At 41.9% G+C, this 13,114-nt stretch overlaps 1 protein-coding gene across 2 annotated transcripts in view; it reads left to right on the top strand.

Annotated features, from left to right (window-relative positions):
- The window catches only part of lrmda (leucine rich melanocyte differentiation associated), a 1,142,867-nt gene that overhangs the window by 1,091,506 nt on the left and 38,247 nt on the right, over positions 1-13,114 (top strand). The gene's annotated exons all lie outside the window — the stretch shown is intronic.

Genomic DNA, 13,114 nt, shown 5'->3' with positions numbered 1-13,114 from the left:
ACCCTCTAACCCGTACAATTTTGGCACCCGGAGGAAGCCCATGTGGTCACAGAAAGAACGTACCAACTCCTTACAGACATTAACGTGAGTTGAACCCTGGGTCACTGGCACTGGAAAGCCTTGCGCTAATTGCTACACTATTCTGCTGCCCCATAACATCCTTGTTGTCTCTCTTTGTGGCTACATTGCTTCAACATTCATCCAGCTCATCTGCAGTTTTAAGTTTTACGAATTGTCTGTTATTTAGACATAGAACATGATCACAGGACACTACTGCACAGTACAGTCCCTTTGGCCCATGACATTGCACTGACTTTTCAACCTACTCTGAGATCAATTGACCCTTCCCTCCTACGTAGTCCTCTATTTTTCTGTCATCTATTTGCCTTTCTAAGATTTTTTAAAATGTCCCTAATGTGCTGACTTCTACCACCACCCCTTGCAGGATGTTCCACACAACCAACATACTTTGTGTAAAAAAAAACTTACCACTGCTAAGTTTCGTTATGGTATGTTTGGAGATTGCTTCTTAAATTGGCCAGACTGAGTTAGGCAGGTCACAGAATTTCTCTTGGAGGGAAAAATAAAATCCTGGGAAAGGAGATAGACATCTACCTGCAAAGAACAGAAACATCTTGGCTTGATAATTGCTTCATGTTTGTACTTGAAATGGAGATGCTGCAAGTAGCAGGTTCTATAAAAATCTGAATTGAGCAATGTACTTACTACGTGATAGAATAGGCGAAAATGGGACCACTTAGGCACAGACTTTACTCTAGAAGTTTCTATTTCGCTGTCTTTGCCCTTCAAATAAAGTTGGTAGATCTGTAGATGCACTGGATCTTTCCGTGGGAATCATAGAGATCAGATTCCATTCGGAATATCACCAGGATAATGAACTAAGGTGCATCACAGAAAGCCTTGATTCTGTTCAGGCACAGTGGCATGCTAAAGGATTTCTTGGGCTACTCTTGTCTTGGGCACTGATCACAATTTTGTCCTTATTGTACTGTTTTTAAGCATTTTATTCTGAGCTATATCCAGGCAAGATTCAAATCCATGTTGATTGAGGTCCTTCTACAAGAAAAACAGTTTGCAGAGTAATCTTCATTACATTACATCCCATGGCAATAATTGGGAAACTGCGATTTGCCCACCACGGTATCCCAAATAAAGCAGATTATATTCCGCCATTCATGTGAAACACTATCCTTTAGGGCTGCAAATGCTATTTACTGTTCAGTAAACCCTAGGTGAGGCCACACGTTAGTTGCTGTCCCAACTACAGGTCATCACCATGACCCGTTTATTTTTAGCTGTGTGCTTGTAATGGTCATTAAGACATCACAGGCTTAAAATCTTTTGCCTAATAACACATCCCTTAATTACTTTTTTAATACAATGAAAAAGCATGCTGGAGAGCATCAAGAAAGAACAGTTTTTTATATCTGTTTTCAGATACAAAATTAGACAGAGTTGCTAAGTTGTTTATGTATTGAATGGGTCTTATCAATACATCAAACCCAGCTCTGCTGGCTGAGTCTAACGTGGATGCAGTATTGGCCTCTGCTGTCATTAAGAGGTCAGCATAGCCCCTGCTTTCATTTTCCCTTTTAATGTTTGGAGTAACTCATGCCCCCAGCTTCCATAAGGTATTCATAACTCAGACCTTGGCACTGGGGAATCACAGGCCTAAACCTGTGTCCTGAACCTTGCTGCCTCACCACCAGGCCTTGTAAGTATGAGAGCGCCATCCTGTGTGTAAAATGCTTGTCGTTGGAGAACCTGAATTAACCTTCGTACCTAAAATGGATCCCCTGAGAACAGCATGGCTGCCTACTATTATTTATGTTTATCTACCTTTGTAATCTCCTTATATTTATGCGTACCTTTGTATATATCACGAATATTTATTCATTCATTTCTTTCCTTTATATAGTACCATTTCAAAATGTTTTATAGAGCATTTATTAAGTGTTATTTCTGAAATACGAATGCCATATCCCCTCTTAAATTCATTGTATGCCAAAAAAAAAGCTAAGTCTTGCTGCTTTGTTGTTGAGGTTCTCTGGTTGAGAACTAGGCTTATCTATACAGCTATAAGATACAGAGAAACGGTTCATACAATGATAATATTGCATCCATTGCAAATGATTTTGTTTTTATCTTTTGTTTTCTTTCAATGTTTGCTAAAACAAAGAGCATTATCTAAAATCCAGGTTGTCACAAATATTTGTCACTTAGGTATGAAATCCCCTGTGATGGGTCACATGGGGCTATGTACCACGGCTAGGATTAAATCTGCGATTGAAGCTACTTCTACAACTTAAATTACTGTTCTCTTATCTCAAGGTAACAGAGCGACAGTGTGCCTTGTCCCACTTTCTGCAGATTGAATATATGTCAGTAAAATTAATTTCATTGCCACTTAAATTAGCTCCTCAGTGTGATCTTCTGCTTCCTATCAATTTATTTCCTTAAGAATTAAATTTCCTTTATACGTCTTTTATTTCAGAATGGAAATTCCCTGGATTGGACATGCTATCAATAACATTTTCTCATTTCATAGAAATTTATAAAGTCGAGAGCATGGTACAGAATAGAGTAATCTTTCAATTTAATAGTCCAACACAGAGATAGCCAAAACTAATCTGATGCCTTGTTATTATTTTCTACATGTCACATTCTCCATGGGGGTAAAAGTACTTTCTTTAAACAGTAAGCGTGTGTCTGATTAGCTTTAATATCAAGAGATCCCGATTTATACTTGCTCTCCAATCTAAGATGAACAATTGTGTATTAAACCACGTCATTGTCTTGCAGTATTGTAATGCTGAGGAGGACCCAAGGGGTAGTTACGAATTATTCATTTTTTGTAAGAACAATACCCCACATTTTGCAAGCTCACCTTTCAGTGCCTGTTTGACAGGACGATGGAAATCATTTGTTGGGTGTTTTCTTGAAGTGTAATCACAAGGATTGCAATCAGTCTGTAGATAGTGAGGGGTTATTTACCTTTTATTTTATTTACAGTACTATGCAAAAGTCTTAGGTGTATGTATATATACAGCTAGGATGGCAACGGTTTTTGCACAGTTCTGTATTTGTCAATGCGGTGTGAAGAGCGAGTTTGTAAATCTGGCAGGAGCAAAGATTGTTGGGAATGGTGAGAGTGGAGCACCATGGGAAGGGTATGGGACAGGTTGATAGAGAAGGAGTGCTGAGGCGGAGAATGCCATGGACCAGGCACACCCAGCCTTGAAACATCAGGCAAGCTTATTTGATTCTAAGCAATTGGTATATTGATCATTATAGAATGTCTGTCTGGTGCTTCTGACTCCTTCTCCTCTCCCTTCCCCTCTCCCTGTCCCCCTCCCACTCTCACTCCACAATGGAGACCCATTTCGGAATCTGATTTATCATCAGCTACATATGTCATGAGATTTGTGTTTTTTTTTGAGGCAGCAGTGCAGTGCAAAAATATAAATTTACTACAGTACTGCGCAGAAATCTTAAGCACCCTAACTATATATATGTGCCTAATACTTTTGCACAGCACAGAACAAGCCCTTCCAACCCAACAAGCCACGCCGCCCAGTAACTCATAGCCTAGTGACAGGAGAATTTACAATGACCAATTTACTTGCTAACCAGTTACGTCTTTGGACTGTGGGAAGAAACCAGAGCACCCAAGGGAATCCCACGCAGTCAAGGGCAGAACGTACAAACTCCTTATAGACGGCACTAGAATTGAACTCTGAACTCTGATTATCCGAGCTGTAAAAGCGCTGTGCTAGCCATTACGCTACACGATTATTTATGCTACATTTGGCTATTGCATTGAGACTTTCAAAATATATCAAATTAACAAAGTACATTATTAGAAAAGTTGCATTTTCCCTTGTCTTGTAGGTAACAAGCCCTGCCATCAAAACAGAACCTTCTGGAAATACTCAGCAGGTCAGGCAGCATCTGCGGAAAGAGAAAAAGTTTTGATGGTTCGGATCTGGAATCTTTTATCTGAAAGAGAGAAACAAATTTGTATAGGTAGCAGAGAAGGTGGGGGAAGACGATGGGTGATCAGAGTGTCCCAGATCATTTCTCTTCGGGCAAAAGATACTGAAATTACATACTACCAGGCTCAAGAACAGCTTTTATCCTGCTGTTATAAGGCCCTGTCATATGATAGGATGAACGCTTGACTTCACAATCTACCACATTAGAACAGAAATGAGGAGGACTTTCTTTTGCCAGAGAGTGGGGAATCTGTGGAATTTGTTGCCACAGGTGGCTGTGGAGGCCAAATCATTGTGTATATTTAAGGCAGAGGTTGAAAGGTTCTTGATTGGTCAGGGAATGAAGGGATACAGGGAGACTGCAGGAGATTGGGGTTGAGAGAGGAAATGGATCAGCCATGATGAAATGGCGCTTCAGGACTCAGTGGGCCTAACGGCCTAATTCTGCTCCTATATCTTATGGTCTTATGCTCGTATTGTCTGCCTGCACTGCGCTTTCTCTGTAGCTGTAATACTTTATTCTGCGTTCTTACTATGTTTCGCTTATACTAACTTCGACACATTGACGTAATGAAATGATCTGTATGGATATCATGCAAAACAAAGTTTGTTCCTGCACCTCAGTACATGTGACAATAGTAAACCAGTTTACCTGCTCTGCTGGGTGTTTGCACCATTTCCTGTTTTTATTTCAGATTTCCAGCGTCTGCATTTTATTTAATCATCATTTCTTTTCAGTTGCCTTACTGCCTGGCTTGACTTCCCAGATCACAGCCTGGAAGTGCTAAATGTCCCAGGGAGCTTCAAAAGGGAGAAAAATGCACAAAGGCAGATGATATAAAGCTTACAAGGAGTTTGAATTCCAAGATAGTAAACAAGAAATAGGAACAAGATTTGACCTTCAGCTCATTTGAGCCTGCTCTATGAGTTTGTAAATACATAGGAGGATGTATGGAGGGTTATGGGCTGAGTGCAGGTTGGTGGGACTAGGTGAGAGTAAGGGTTCAGCACTGACTAGAAGGGCCAAGATGGCTTGTTTCCATGCTGTAATTATTATATGGTTATATGGTTATAGGATTCATTCAGCACAGAAACAGGCCCTTCAGCCATTCGTCTGACTGGCAGTATTTTCCAGCTTCATGTTTTGGTGTCCAGAAATTTATCAATCTATCTTTAGATGAACTGGACAGGACAACATCCCACGCACCATCAATCTTTAGGCCATGCCTGTATTAATTTCTTGCGACTGTATGGATATCTGCTATCGTAACTATATGTGCTGTGTGCTGTTGGTACTGTGTTTTGCACCTTAGCCCTGGAGTAACACTGTTTTGTTTGGCTGTATTCATGTGTATGGTTGAATGACAATTAAACTTGAACTTGAACTTGAACACAACCAGGCTTCCGGGGATGTCACAGTGGCATAGCGGTTAGCTTAATGCCATTACAGCACCAGTTGTAAGACCAGTGTTCAATTCCCACTGCTGCCTAAAAGGAGTTTCTATGTTCACCCTTGACCACGTGGGTTACCTCCGGGTGCTCCAGTTTCCTGCCACTTTCCAAAGATGTGTAGTTAGGGTTCGTGAGTTGTGGGCATGTTTTGTTGGTGCTGGAAGCACGATGACTCATGGGCTGCATACAACACGTTCTCGACTCAAAAGGTGTACTTCACTATATGTTTCGAGGTCACAGATGCAGCTAATTTTATTTTAGATTATGAGAACACTCAGTCCTCTTTTATTGTCATTTAGAAATGCATATATGCATTAAGAAATGATACAATGTTTCTCCGGAGTGATATCACAGAAAACAAGACAGACCAAAGACTAACACTGACAGAACCACATAATTATAACATATAGTTACAGCAGTGCAAAGCAATACCATAATTTGATAAAGAACAGACCATAGGCACAGTAAAAAAAAAACTCAAAGTCCCGAGTCGATTGACTCCCGAGTCCCCGATAGCGGCGGCAAGAGGGAGAATCTCCCTGCCATAAACCTCCAGGCACCGTCAACTTTCCGATACCTTGGAAGCAGCCAGCCCCAGCCGACCCTGAGTCCTTCCATCCGAAAACTCCGAGCTTCCAACCAGCCTCTCCGATACAGCCTCCCGAGCGCCATCCTCTGCCGAGCGCCTTCGACCTCTCCCGGGCCGCTGAAACACGCAAAGCCGAGGATTTCGGGGCCTTCAGCTCCAGAGATTCCAGTTGCCACACAGTAGCAGCGGTAGCAAAGCAGGCATTTCAGAAGTTTTCCAGATGTTCCGCTGTGCACTCACATCTGTCTCCATCAAATCAGGATTGTGCACGGTCCCCTACTTGACAGATAACAGATATTCATCACCGAAGTGACCGCGCGCGCTGTCATTGCACCGCCATTTTCTCCCCCCTCCCGGGAGGATAATGTTTATCTTTATCCTGCCGCATCCTTCTTGGATAGAGAGTTCCTAAGATTCATCTGCTTTCACGTGAATGGATCCACCTTCTCCACATCCACTATATCTTGATGCAGTCTATCCCTTGTTCCCTGTGTTCCCTGGTCCTAAACTCCTCTAGAAGGGGAAACATCTTTCCTCCCTCTGCTAAGGTGAAGCACTGTGCTGGCACAAGGCTCTGCTGCTATGCTTCAGTGAAGGACCAGGAAACAACGCAATGAAGCTTCTGCAGTGTAAACACAAGAGATTCTGCAGATGCTGGAAATCTTGAGCAACCTTAAAAGAAAACCCTTTGACTTTGAATGAGAAGAGTGATAAAGAATCCTTCTACCCTAGCTAATTAATCTCCATTGCACAATGGCATGAAAGTTGCAATTACTATCAATGGTTCCTTCACAAATCCAATCCGGGAGCAGACGGGAATGAAGAAGTGCTGATGTCATTGTTTTAAACTTTTCACATCACATTTCTGCAGCTGGCCTCCAGAGTGGACAGGAATGTCCGCAATATAGTGGATGTGGAGAGAATGGATCCATTGGAGTGAGAGTCTATGACCAGAAGGCACAGCCTCTGAATAGAAGGACGTTCCTTTAGAACAATGAGGAGAAATTTCTTTAGCCAGCTGGTAGTGAATCTGTGGAATTCATTGCTACAGATAACTGTGGAGGCCAAGCCATTCTATATATTAGTAATGCGGAGGCTGAGAGTAAGGGTATCAAAAGTAATGGGGAGGGGCAAAGAGAATGGGGCTGATAGGAAAATTCAGTCAGCCATGATCAATTGGCGGAGCAGACTTGATGGTCCGAAAAACAAATTCTGCTCCTATGTCTTATAGACCCAAAATGTCAACCATCTATTTCCCTCCAAAGATGCTACCTGACCTGCTGCTGAGATCCCCCAGCAATTGTTTTTTGGAGTTACTTGCTAAAGCTGTTGCTCAGATTACAGCTCATCACTTGAGCTTTAAAAGCGACAGAAAAGACCATTGCAAAAAGCACCTGTAAATATGTTGACTGTTCATTCCACTCCATAGATGCTGCCTGACTAGCTGAGTTCCTCCAGTGTTTTGTGCGTGTTCCTCAGCATTCCCAGAATCTGCAGAATCCCTTGTGTTTATGATCTGTAGAAGTGTTTGTTTTATTTGTTAGGTCTTCATTTTCTCTCCTGTTACTCCCAGTGTCCTCACCATCTCACTGACGAAATGAAGGTGAGGGAATATCTCTGAGACTTCAGCTGCTCTTGTGCTGGTCTCACACTCTGTTCAGTTATTACAAGGAGGCTATGGCAGGGTCATTCAGACAGTTCTCAGTATGCACCAGTGTGCCTCTTCTTCCCTCAAAAAGCCTCCACCTACATACCCACAGTTGAGTGGAAATGGAGAAAAAGCATAAATTTTATTCCTTTAAAGTTCAATTGGAAAAAAATAATTGAGAATGCAAATGGTTACCAGATGCCGATCGATGGTCAGGTCAGAATACAATGAAGTCCAAATGTTGATCGAGGATTGAAGCCCATTGTGGGGGATTAAAGCACTGGTTGTGGCCAAAAGAGTTGAGGTCACTAACTTAATAGCCACTGGTGACGTTGATGACTGGGTCCCATATTCCATAATCTATAGTGCTTCATGACCATAAAATCAATCACAAAATGGCCTCATATTCACTAAGGTGCCCCATCACCCATGATGTGCTCTCTTCTTATTACTACCATCAGGGTGGAGGTACAGGAGCCTGAACACACACTTGCAATGTTTTAGAAATGGCTTCTCCCACTCTGCCGTCAGATTTCTGAATGGACAATGAACCATTCCATGACCACCACCTCACTATTTTGCTTTCTATTTGCACTACATATTTAAATTAACTTTTAAAATATATTTCTTATTGTGATTTATAGTATTTTTATGTATTGCTCTGTACTGCTGCGCAAAACAAATTTTACAACATACAGTATATCAGTGATATATTGCCTGATTCGGATTCTGATTCATATCTGCATAATTTTGGGTGAAAGGGAATAAATATGTTTGTCCTGGGGCCTTTGAAGGTTTATGGATTGGGATTAATATAACACTTCAATGCAAATTGGTCATTAAGTATCATTTTTGGTATTGGTACATTGGCAAGGAAAGTATATGTTATTGTGTTGTAACAGCTGTCATGCCATGTAGTTAGAAACCTTAAGTAGCTCCTATTGTTTTGATTTAAATTTATAAAAAACGTGTGTCAAATCCCCTGAAGTTGACCTATAATACTTTATATATTTGCCCAAATTTTCATCCAAAATACTTCCTGACTGAAAACACATGGTAAACAGATTCCACTATTCAGCTGACACCATTTTTATTTCAAATTTGGCATCTTTCAGCTGACGTGAATGACAAGTGTGACAGCAATCACCTCTTCAAATCTCTCCTCAGAGTCTCTTCTGGCTTCTGGCATCCTTTCTTTTAAAATTTCTATCAGATGAGCATGCTTTCTTTGGCATACATTTGCTGAATCGTTTCATATTAGTTTATCAGTTCAGCAGGGATCCTTTTAGACCCGAAGAACACAAGACGAAGTGCAGAATTAGGCCATTCTGCCCATTGGGTCTGCTCCACTATTCCATCATGGCTGATTTATTTTTCCTTTTCAACCTCATTCTCCTGTCTTCTTGCCATAACCTTTAATGTTCTTACTAATCAAGAACCTATTAACCTCTGCTTTAAATATACCCAATGACTTGGTCTCTACAGCCTTCTGTGGCAATGATTTCTACAGATTCACCATCCTCTGGCTAAAAAAAAATTCCTCCTTATCTTTGTTATAGACAATAGGTGCAGGAGTGGGACATTTGGCCCTTTGAGCCAGCACCACCATTCACTGTGATCATGGCTGATCATCCACAATCAGTACCCTGTTCCTGCCTTCTCCCCATATCCCTTCACTCCACCATCTTTAAGAGCTCTATCTAACTCTTTCTTGAAAGAATCCAGAGAATTGGCCTCCACTGCCTTCTGAGGCAGAGCATTCCACAGATCCACAACCCTCTGTGTGAAAAAGTTTTTCTTCAACTCCATTCTAAATGGTCTACCCCTTATTCTTATACTGTGGCCTCTGGTTTTTGACTCCCCCAACATCGGGAACATGTTTCCTGCCTCTAGCGTGTCCAATCCCTTAATAATCTTATATGTTTCAATCAGATCCCCTCTCATCCTTCTAAATTCCAGTGTATACAAGCCCAGTCGCTCCAATCTTTCAACATATGACATTCCCGCCATCCCGGGAATTAACCAAGTGAAACTATGCTGCACTCCCTCCATAGCAAGAATGTTCTTCCTCAAATTTGGAGACCAAAACTGCACACAATACTCCAGGTGGGGTCTCACCAGGGCCTTGTACAACTGCAGAAGGACCTCTTTGCCCCTATACTCAACTCCTCTTGTTATGAAGGCCAACATGCCATTAGCTTTCTTCACTGCCTGCTGTACCTGTAATGCTTACTTTCAGTGACTGATGAACAAGAACACCCTGATCTGGTTGTACTTCCACTTTTCCTAACTTGACACCATTCAGATAGTAATCTGCCTTCCTGTTCTTGCCACCAAAGTGGATAACCTCACATTTATCCACATTAAACTGCACCTGCCCACTCACCCAACCTGTCCAAGTCACCCTGCATTCTCATAACATCCTCCTCACATTTCACACTGTCACCCAGCTTTGTGTCATCTGCAAATTTGCTAACGTTACTTTTAATCCCTTCATCTAAATCATTAATGTATATTGTAAATAGCAGCGGTCCCAGCACCGAGCCTTGCAGTACCCCACTACTCACTGCCTGCCATTCTGAAAAGGACCTGTTAATCCCTACTCTTTGTTTCCTGTCTGCCAACCAATTTTCTATCCATGTCAGTACCCTACCCCCAACACCATGTGCTCTAATTTTGCCCACTAATCTCCTATGTGGGACCTTATCAAAGGCTTTCTGAAAGTCCAGGTACATTACATCCATTGTCTTTCCCATGTCCATTTTCATAGTTACATCCTCAATAAATTCCAGAAGTTTAGTCAAACATGATTTCCCCTTCGTAAATCCATGCTGACTCGGACCTATCTGCTACTGCTATCCAAATATGCCACTATTTCATCTTTTATAATTGACTCCAGCATCTTCCCCACCACTGATGTCAGACTAACTGGTCTATAATTGCCTGTTTTCTCTCTCCCTCCTTTCTTAAAAAGTGGGATAACATTAGCTACCCTCCAATCTGCAGGAACTGATCCTGAATCTATAGAACATTGGAAAATGATTACTAATGCATCCACGATTTCTAGAGCCACCTCCTTAAGTACCCTGGGATGCAGACCATCAGGCCCTGGGGATTTATCAGCCTTCAGTCCCATCAGTTTACCCAACACCATTTTCTGCCTAATGCGAATTTCCTTCAGTTCCTCCATTACCCTAGGTTCTCTGGCCACTATTACATCTGGGGGAGATTGTTTGTGTCTTCCCCAGTGAAGACAGATCCAAAGTACCTGTTCAGCTTGTCTGCCATTTCCTTGTTCCCCATAATAATTTCACCTGTTTCTGTCTTCAAGGGCCCAACTTTGGTCTTAACAATGTTTTTCCTCTTCACATACCTAAAGAAGCTTTTACTATCCTCCTTTATATTTTTGGCTAGCTTACCTTCGTACCTCATCTTTTCCCCCCGTATTGCCTTTTTAGTTATCTTCTGTTGCTCCTTAAAAGTCTCCCAATCCTCTGGCTTCCCACTCATCCTTGCTTTGTTATACTTCTTCTCTTTTATTTTTATACTGTCCTTGACTTCCCTTGTCATCCACGGTCACCCCTTACTCCCCTTAGAATCTTTCTTCCTCTTTGGAATGAACTGATCCTGCACCTTCTGTATTATTCCCAGAAATATCTGCCATTGTTGTTCCACTGTCATCCCTGCTAGGATATCTTTCCAGTCAACTTTGGCCAGCTCCTCCCTCATGGGTCCATGGTCCCCTTTGTTCAGCTGTAATACTGACACTGCCGATTTTCCTTTCTCCCTCTCAAATTGTAGATTAAAACTTATCATATTATGGTCGCTACCTCCTAATGGCTCCTTTACCTCGAGTTCCCTTATCAAATCTGGCTCATTACACAACACTAAATCCAGAATTGCCTTCTCCCTTGTAGGCTCTAATACAAGCTGCTCTAAGAATCCATCACTGAGGCACTCCACAAACTCCCTTTCTTGGGGCCCAGTACCAACCTGATTTTCCCAGTTTTCCTGCATGTTGAAATCCCCATAACAACCATAGTATTAATGTTGCGACATGCCAATTTTAACTCTTGATTTAACTTGCACCCTATATCCAGGCTACTGTTTGGGGGCCTGTAGATAACTCCCATTAGGGTCTTTTTTCCCTTACAGTTTCTCAGTTCTATCCATACTGACTCTACATCTCCTGATTCTATGTACCCCCTCGCAAGTGACTGAATTTCATTCCTCACCAACAGAGCTACCCCACCCCCTCTGCCCACCTGTCTGTCCTTTCAATAGGATGTATACCCTGAATATTCATTTCCCAGCCCTGGTCCTCTTGAAGCCATGTCTCTGTTATTCCCACAACATCATACTTGCCAATTTCCAACTGAGCCTCAAGCTCATCCACTTTATTTCTTGTACTCTGTGCATTCATATATAATACTTTTAATCCATTTAAAGTAATACTTTTACTCTCCTCACCTTTCACATCGATTCCTATTGCACTTGGCCATACTCTCCGATCCCTTCCTGAGGTTTCTGCCCCGTTAATTCTGTTGTCTTTCTTAACTTTTCTTATTCTCTCTTTCCCTTTAACTCCATCCTTATATTTCCAGTTCGTCCCCTCCCCCCACCCCCCACCCCCCCACTACTTAGTTTAAACACACACATGTTGCAGTGGCAAACCTGCCTGCCAGAATGCTGGTCCCCCGTCTGTTAAAGTGCAACCCGTCCCTTCTGTACAATTCATCCTTACCCCAAGACAGTGGTCCAAGAATCTAAATCCCTGCCTTCTGCACCAGCTCCTCAACCACACATTCAGATCTCCTGTCTCCCTGTTCCTGTCCTCACCAACACAAGGAACTGGAAGCAAACCAGAGGTAACCACCCTGAAGGGATAAAGGGATGTCCTTGTATTCTGAGGTGTGCATTCTGGTCCTGGACTCCCCCACTACAGGAAACATCCTCTCCACATCCACTCTATCTATGCCTTTCAATATTCGTTGGGTTCAATAAGATCCCCACTCATTCTTCTAAATTGCAATGAGTACAGGCCCAGAGCCATCAAATGCTGCTTGTACATTAACCCTTTCATTCCTGCATCCCCGCTTTACTCTTTATTTACTACTTGCAATGATTTTCTTGTTTTCAAATTTATGTAAAATTTGGTACAGATAATTATATTTAATGCTTATATTTAGTTTTAATGTGGTGCCATATGTATGCAAAATTGGCTGTAAGACTCTCAGAAGAAGGAGCAATGGATGGTGAAGATAGGAGCCCAACTACTAATCAGGATCACAAGCCATATTAATACTCCTGCCAAAGAAGGGCCAGACTCTGCAAATCAAGCTCTTTGATCAGCATAATGGTCTTCCTGCTGCAACCTGTTGAGGATACATTTTCTGTTTATGCATGAAT

Source organism: Mobula hypostoma, chromosome 18, assembly GCF_963921235.1.
Source record: "Mobula hypostoma chromosome 18, sMobHyp1.1, whole genome shotgun sequence".
NCBI lineage: Eukaryota > Metazoa > Chordata > Chondrichthyes > Myliobatiformes > Myliobatidae > Mobula > Mobula hypostoma.
The sequence above is the reverse complement of the archived record's forward strand: the minus strand, read 5'-3'. Positions and strand labels throughout refer to the sequence as shown.